Source organism: Corylus avellana, chromosome 1 (assembly GCF_965113065.1).
Source record: "Corylus avellana chromosome 1, dhCorAvel1.hap1.2, whole genome shotgun sequence".
Taxonomy (NCBI): Eukaryota; Viridiplantae; Streptophyta; class Magnoliopsida; order Fagales; family Betulaceae; genus Corylus; species Corylus avellana.
The window spans coordinates 28354726-28363255 of NC_142490.1; positions in this window are offsets into that span (position 1 = coordinate 28354726).

The following is an 8530-nucleotide window of genomic DNA, read 5'->3' on the forward strand; positions in this document are numbered from 1 at the left end:
TGTTATTTTCATAAAAAGTTATCGTTTGTTAAAGAAAATGGGGGGGCAAACGAACACGAATCACTTCGTGTCACCTGCCGATATGATTGCCTAGAAGTTCTGCACAAGCTCGTAAAATTTCGAGCGAAAAAATTTCACTTCGCATCCGACCATTTTGTTCGGCCTAGGGTTTCGGTCCTGGTTGTGAAAAAATGAAACGTCCCGAAAATTTACGAGGGTGCTCTGTGCATCGTGGCGATCATGTCGGCGGGTCTCGAAGTGTAATTCGAGTAGTTTCGGCCGGGATCGGGGCACTTGTTATTTTCACAAAAAGTTATCGTTCGTTAAAGAAAATGGGGGGGCAAACGAACTCGAATCACTTCGTGTCACCTGCCGATATGATTGCCTAGAAGTTCTGCACAAGCACGTAAAATTTCGAGCGAAAAAATTTCACTTCGCATCCGACCATTTTGTTCGGCCTAGGGTTTCGGTCCAGATTGTGAAAAAATACAACGTCGTCCGATTTGCCCGAAAATTTACGAGGGTGCTCTGTGCATCGTCGCAATCGTGTCGGCGGGTCTCGAAGTGTAATTCGAGTTGTTTCGGCCGGGATCGGGGCACTTGTTATTTTCACAAAAAGTTATCGTTCGTTAAAGAAAATGGGGGGGCAAACGAACTCGAATCACTTCGTGTCACCTGCCGATATGATTGCCTAGAAGTTCTGCACAAGCTCGTAAAATTTCGAGCGAAAAAATTTCACTTCGCATCCGACCATTTTGTTCGGCCTAGGGTTTCGGTCCTGGTTGTGAAAAAATGAAACGTCCCGAAAATTTACGAGGGTGCTCTGTGCATCGTGGCGATCATGTCGGCGGGTCTCGAAGTGTAATTCGAGTAGTTTCGGCCGGGATCGGGGCACTTGTTATTTTCACAAAAAGTTATCGTTCGTTAAAGAAAATGGGGGGGCAAACGAACTCGAATCACTTCGTGTCACCTGCCGATATGATTGCCTAGAAGTTCTGCACAAGCACGTAAAATTTCGAGCGAAAAAATTTCACTTCGCATCCGACCATTTTGTTCGGCCTAGGGTTTCGGTCCAGATTGTGAAAAAATACAACGTCGTCCGATTTGCCCGAAAATTTACGAGGGTGCTCTGTGCATCGTCGCAATCGTGTCGGCGGGTCTCGAAGTGTAATTCGAGTTGTTTCGGCCGGGATCGGGGCACTTGTTATTTTCACAAAAAGTTATCGTTTGTTAAAGAAAATGGGGGGGCAAACGAACACGAATCACTTCGTGTCACCTGCCGATATGATTGCCTAGAAGTTCTACACAAGCTCGTAAAATTTCGAGCGAAAAAATTTTCACTTCGCATCCGACCATTTTGTTCGGCCTAGTGTTTCGGTCCTGATTGTGAAAAAATACAACGTGGTCCGATTTGCCCGAAAATTTACGAGGGTGCTCTGTGCATCGTGGCGATCGTGTCGGCGGGTGTCGAAGTGTAATTCGAGTTGTTTCGGCCGGGATCGGGGCACTTGTTATTTTCACAAAAAGTTATCGTTCGTTAAAGAAAAAGGGGGGGGCAAACGAACTCGAATCACTTCGTGTCACCGGCCGATATGATTGCCTAGAAGTTCCGCACAAGCTCGTAAAATTTCGAGCGAAAAAATTTCACTTCGCATCCGACCATTTTGTTCGGCCTAGGGTTTTCGCTACTGATTGTGAAAAAATACAACGTGGTCCGATTTGCCCGAAAATTTACGAGGGTGCTCTGTGCATCGTGGCGATCATGTCGGCGGGTCTCGAAGTGTAATTCGAGTTGTTTCGGCCGGGATCGGGGCACTTGTTATTTTCACAAAAAGTTATCGTTCGTTAAAGAAAATGGGGGGGCAAACGAACTCGAATCACTTCGTGTCACTTGCCGATATGATTGCCTAGAAGTTCTGCACCAGCTCGTAAAATTTCGAGCGAAAAAATTTCACTTCGCATCCGACCATTTTGTTCGGCCTAGGGTTTCGGTCCAGATTGTGAAAAAATACAACGTCGTCCGATTTGCCCGAAAATTTACGAGGGTGCTCTGTGCATCGTCGCGATGGTGTCGGCGGGTCTCGAAGTGTAATTCGAGTTGTTTCGGCCGGGATCGGGGCACTTGTTATTTTCATAAAAAGTTATCGTTTGTTAAAGAAAATGGGGGGGCAAACGAACACGAATCACTTCGTGTCACCTGCCGATATGATTGCCTAGAAGTTCTGCACAAGCTCGTAAAATTTCGAGCGAAAAAATTTCACTTCGCATCCGACCATTTTGTTCGGCCTAGGGTTTCGGTCCTGGTTGTGAAAAAATGAAACGTCCCGAAAATTTACGAGGGTGCTCTGTGCATCGTGGCGATCATGTCGGCGGGTCTCGAAGTGTAATTCGAGTAGTTTCGGCCGGGATCGGGGCACTTGTTATTTTCACAAAAAGTTATCGTTCGTTAAAGAAAATGGGGGGGCAAACGAACTCGAATCACTTCGTGTCACCTGCCGATATGATTGCCTAGAAGTTCTGCACAAGCACGTAAAATTTCGAGCGAAAAAATTTCACTTCGCATCCGACCATTTTGTTCGGCCTAGGGTTTCGGTCCAGATTGTGAAAAAATACAACGTCGTCCGATTTGCCCGAAAATTTACGAGGGTGCTCTGTGCATCGTCGCAATCGTGTCGGCGGGTCTCGAAGTGTAATTCGAGTTGTTTCGGCCGGGATCGGGGCACTTGTTATTTTCACAAAAAGTTATCGTTTGTTAAAGAAAATGGGGGGGCAAACGAACACGAATCACTTCGTGTCACCTGCCGATATGATTGCCTAGAAGTTCTACACAAGCTCGTAAAATTTCGAGCGAAAAAATTTTCACTTCGCATCCGACCATTTTGTTCGGCCTAGTGTTTCGGTCCTGATTGTGAAAAAATACAACGTGGTCCGATTTGCCCGAAAATTTACGAGGGTGCTCTGTGCATCGTGGCGATCGTGTCGGCGGGTGTCGAAGTGTAATTCGAGTTGTTTCGGCCGGGATCGGGGCACTTGTTATTTTCACAAAAAGTTATCGTTCGTTAAAGAAAAAGGGGGGGGCAAACGAACTCGAATCACTTCGTGTCACCGGCCGATATGATTGCCTAGAAGTTCCGCACAAGCTCGTAAAATTTCGAGCGAAAAAATTTCACTTCGCATCCGACCATTTTGTTCGGCCTAGGGTTTTCGCTACTGATTGTGAAAAAATACAACGTGGTCCGATTTGCCCGAAAATTTACGAGGGTGCTCTGTGCATCGTGGCGATCATGTCGGCGGGTCTCGAAGTGTAATTCGAGTTGTTTCGGCCGGGATCGGGGCACTTGTTATTTTCACAAAAAGTTATCGTTCGTTAAAGAAAATGGGGGGGCAAACGAACTCGAATCACTTCGTGTCACTTGCCGATATGATTGCCTAGAAGTTCTGCACCAGCTCGTAAAATTTCGAGCGAAAAAATTTCACTTCGCATCCGACCATTTTGTTCGGCCTAGGGTTTCGGTCCAGATTGTGAAAAAATACAACGTCGTCCGATTTGCCCGAAAATTTACGAGGGTGCTCTGTGCATCGTCGCGATGGTGTCGGCGGGTCTCGAAGTGTAATTCGAGTTGTTTCGGCCGGGATCGGGGCACTTGTTATTTTCATAAAAAGTTATCGTTTGTTAAAGAAAATGGGGGGGCAAACGAACACGAATCACTTCGTGTCACCTGCCGATATGATTGCCTAGAAGTTCTGCACAAGCTCGTAAAATTTCGAGCGAAAAAATTTCACTTCGCATCCGACCATTTTGTTCGGCCTAGTGTTTCGGTCCTGATTGTGAAAAAATACAACGTGGTCCGATTTGCCCGAAAATTTACGAGGGTGCTCTGTGCATCGTGGCGATCGTGTCGGCGGGTGTCGAAGTGTAATTCGAGTAGTTTCGGCCGGGATCGGGGCACTTGTTATTTTCACAAAAAGTTATCGTTTGTTAAAGAAAAAGGGGGGGGGGGCAAACGAACTCGAATCACTTCGTGTCACCGGCCGATATGATTGCCTAGAAGTTCCGCACAAGCTCGTAAAATTTCAAGCGAAAAAATTTCACTTCGCTTCCGACCATTTTGTTCGGCCTAGGGTTTCGGTCCTGGTTGTGGAAAAATGAAACGTCCCGAAAATTTACGAGGGTGCTCTGCGCATCGAGGCGATCATGTCGGCGGGTCTCGAAGTGTAATACGAGTCGTTTCGGCCGGGTTCGGGGCACTTGTTATTTTGACTAAAAGTTATCGTTCGTTAAAGAAAATGGGGGGGCAAACGAACTCGAATCACTTCGTGTCACCTGCCGATATGATTGCCTAGAAGTTCTGCACAAGCTCGTAAAATTTCAAGCGAAAAAATTTCACTTCGCATCCGACCATTTTGTTCGGCCTAGGGTTTCGGTCCTGGTTGTGAAAAAATGAAACGTCCCGAAAATTTACGAGGGTGCTCTGTGCATCGTGGCGATCATGTCGGCGGGTCTCGAAGTGTAATTCGAGTCGTTTCGGCCGGGATCGGGGCACTTGTTATTTTCACAAAAAGTTATCGTTCGTTAAAGAAAATGGGGGGGCAAACGAACTCGAATCACTTCGTGTCACCTGCCGATATGATTGCCTAGAAGTTCTGCACAAGCACGTAAAATTTCGAGCGAAAAAATTTCACTTCGCATCCGACCATTTTGTTCGGCCTAGGGTTTCGGTCCAGATTGTGAAAAAATACAACGTCGTCCGATTTGCCCGAAAATTTACGAGGGTGCTCTGTGCATCGTCGCAATCGTGTCGGCGGGTCTCGAAGTGTAATTCGAGTTGTTTCGGCCGGGATCGGGGCACTTGTTATTTTCACAAAAAGTTATCGTTTGTTAAAGAAAATGGGGGGGCAAACGAACACGAATCACTTCGTGTCACCTGCCGATATGATTGCCTAGAAGTTCTACACAAGCTCGTAAAATTTCGAGCGAAAAAATTTCACTTCGCATCCGACCATTTTGTTCGGCCTAGTGTTTCGGTCCTGATTGTGAAAAAATACAACGTGGTCCGATTTGCCCGAAAATTTACGAGGGTGCTCTGTGCATCGTGGCGATCGTGTCGGCGGGTGTCGAAGTGTAATTCGAGTTGTTTCGGCCGGGATCGGGGCACTTGTTATTTTCACAAAAAGTTATCGTTCGTTAAAGAAAAAGGGGGGGGCAAACGAACTCGAATCACTTCGTGTCACCGGCCGATATGATTGCCTAGAAGTTCCGCACAAGCTCGTAAAATTTCGAGCGAAAAAATTTCACTTCGCATCCGACCATTTTGTTCGGCCTAGGGTTTTCGCTACTGATTGTGAAAAAATACAACGTGGTCCGATTTGCCCGAAAATTTACGAGGGTGCTCTGTGCATCGTGGCGATCATGTCGGCGGGTCTCGAAGTGTAATTCGAGTTGTTTCGGCCGGGATCGGGGCACTTGTTATTTTCACAAAAAGTTATCGTTCGTTAAAGAAAATGGGGGGGCAAACGAACTCGAATCACTTCGTGTCACTTGCCGATATGATTGCCTAGAAGTTCTGCACAAGCTCGTAAAATTTCGAGCGAAAAAATTTCACTTCGCATCCGACCATTTTGTTCGGCCTAGGGTTTCGGTCCAGATTGTGAAAAAATACAACGTCGTCCGATTTGCCCGAAAATTTACGAGGGTGCTCTGTGCATCGTCGCGATGGTGTCGGCGGGTCTCGAAGTGTAATTCGAGTTGTTTCGGCCGGGATCGGGGCACTTGTTATTTTCATAAAAAGTTATCGTTTGTTAAAGAAAATGGGGGGGCAAACGAACACGAATCACTTCGTGTCACCTGCCGATATGATTGCCTAGAAGTTCTGCACAAGCTCGTAAAATTTCGAGCGAAAAAATTTCACTTCGCATCCGACCATTTTGTTCGGCCTAGTGTTTCGGTCCTGATTGTGAAAAAATACAACGTGGTCCGATTTGCCCGAAAATTTACGAGGGTGCTCTGTGCATCGTGGCGATCGTGTCGGCGGGTGTCGAAGTGTAATTCGAGTAGTTTCGGCCGGGATCGGGGCACTTGTTATTTTCACAAAAAGTTATCGTTTGTTAAAGAAAAAGGGGGGGGGGCAAACGAACTCGAATCACTTCGTGTCACCGGCCGATATGATTGCCTAGAAGTTCCGCACAAGCTCGTAAAATTTCAAGCGAAAAAATTTCACTTCGCTTCCGACCATTTTGTTCGGCCTAGGGTTTCGGTCCTGGTTGTGGAAAAATGAAACGTCCCGAAAATTTACGAGGGTGCTCTGCGCATCGAGGCGATCATGTCGGCGGGTCTCGAAGTGTAATACGAGTCGTTTCGGCCGGGTTCGGGGCACTTGTTATTTTGACTAAAAGTTATCGTTCGTTAAAGAAAATGGGGGGGCAAACGAACTCGAATCACTTCGTGTCACCTGCCGATATGATTGCCTAGAAGTTCTGCACAAGCTCGTAAAATTTCGAGCGAAAAAATTTCACTTCGCATCCGACCATTTTGTTCGGCCTAGGGTTTCGGTCCTGGTTGTGAAAAAATGAAACGTCCCGAAAATTTACGAGGGTGCTCTGTGCATCGTGGCGATCATGTCGGCGGGTCTCGAAGTGTAATTCGAGTTGTTTCGGCCGGGATCGGGGCACTTGTTATTTTCACAAAAAGTTATCGTTCGTTAAAGAAAATGGGGGGGCAAACGAACTCGAATCACTTCGTGTCACCTGCCGATATGATTGCCTAGAAGTTCTGCACAAGCACGTAAAATTTCGAGCGAAAAAATTTCACTTCGCATCCGACCATTTTGTTCGGCCTAGGGTTTCGGTCCAGATTGTGAAAAAATACAACGTCGTCCGATTTGCCCGAAAATTTACGAGGGTGCTCTGTGCATCGTCGCAATCGTGTCGGCGGGTCTCGAAGTGTAATTCGAGTTGTTTCGGCCGGGATCGGGGCACTTGTTATTTTCACAAAAAGTTATCGTTTGTTAAAGAAAATGGGGGGGCAAACGAACACGAATCACTTCGTGTCACCTGCCGATATGATTGCCTAGAAGTTCTACACAAGCTCGTAAAATTTCGAGCGAAAAAATTTCACTTCGCATCCGACCATTTTGTTCGGCCTAGTGTTTCGGTCCTGATTGTGAAAAAATACAACGTGGTCCGATTTGCCCGAAAATTTACGAGGGTGCTCTGTGCATCGTGGCGATCGTGTCGGCGGGTGTCGAAGTGTAATTCGAGTTGTTTCGGCCGGGATCGGGGCACTTGTTATTTTCACAAAAAGTTATCGTTCGTTAAAGAAAAAGGGGGGGGCAAACGAACTCGAATCACTTCGTGTCACCGGCCGATATGATTGCCTAGAAGTTCCGCACAAGCTCGTAAAATTTCGAGCGAAAAAATTTCACTTCGCATCCGACCATTTTGTTCGGCCTAGGGTTTTCGCTACTGATTGTGAAAAAATACAACGTGGTCCGATTTGCCCGAAAATTTACGAGGGTGCTCTGTGCATCGTGGCGATCATGTCGGCGGGTCTCGAAGTGTAATTCGAGTTGTTTCGGCCGGGATCGGGGCACTTGTTATTTTCACAAAAAGTTATCGTTCGTTAAAGAAAATGGGGGGGCAAACGAACTCGAATCACTTCGTGTCACTTGCCGATATGATTGCCTAGAAGTTCTGCACAAGCTCGAAAAATTTCGAGCGAAAAAATTTCACTTCGCATCCGACCATTTTGTTCGGCCTAGGGTTTCGGTCCAGATTGTGAAAAAATACAACGTCGTCCGATTTGCCCGAAAATTTACGAGGGTGCTCTGTGCATCGTCGCGATCGTGTCGGCGGGTCTCGAAGTGTAATTCGAGTTGTTTCGGCCGGGATCGGGGCACTTGTTATTTTCATAAAAAGTTATCGTTTGTTAAAGAAAATGGGGGGGCAAACGAACACGAATCACTTCGTGTCACCTGCCGATATGATTGCCTAGAAGTTCTGCACAAGCTCGTAAAATTTCGAGCGAAAAAATTTCACTTCGCATCCGTCCATTTTGTTCGGCCTAGTGTTTCGGTCCTGATTGTGAAAAAATACAACGTGGTCCGATTTGCCCGAAAATTTACGAGGGTGCTCTGTGCATCGTGGCGATCGTGTCGGCGGGTGTCGAAGTATAATTCGAGTAGTTTCGGCCGGGATCGGGGCACTTGTTATTTTCACAAAAAGTTATCGTTTGTTAAAGAAAAAGGGGGGGGGGGCAAACGAACTCGAATCACTTCGTGTCACCGGCCGATATGATTGCCTAGAAGTTCCGCACAAGCTCGTAAAATTTCAAGCGAAAAAATTTCACTTCGCTTCCGACCATTTTGTTCGGCCTAGGGTTTCGGTCCTGGTTGTGGAAAAATGAAACGTCCCGAAAATTTACGAGGGTGCTCTGCGCATCGAGGCGATCATGTCGGCGGGTCTCGAAGTGTAATACGAGTCGTTTCGGCCGGGTTCGGGGCACTTGTTATTTTGACTAAAAGTTATCGTTCGT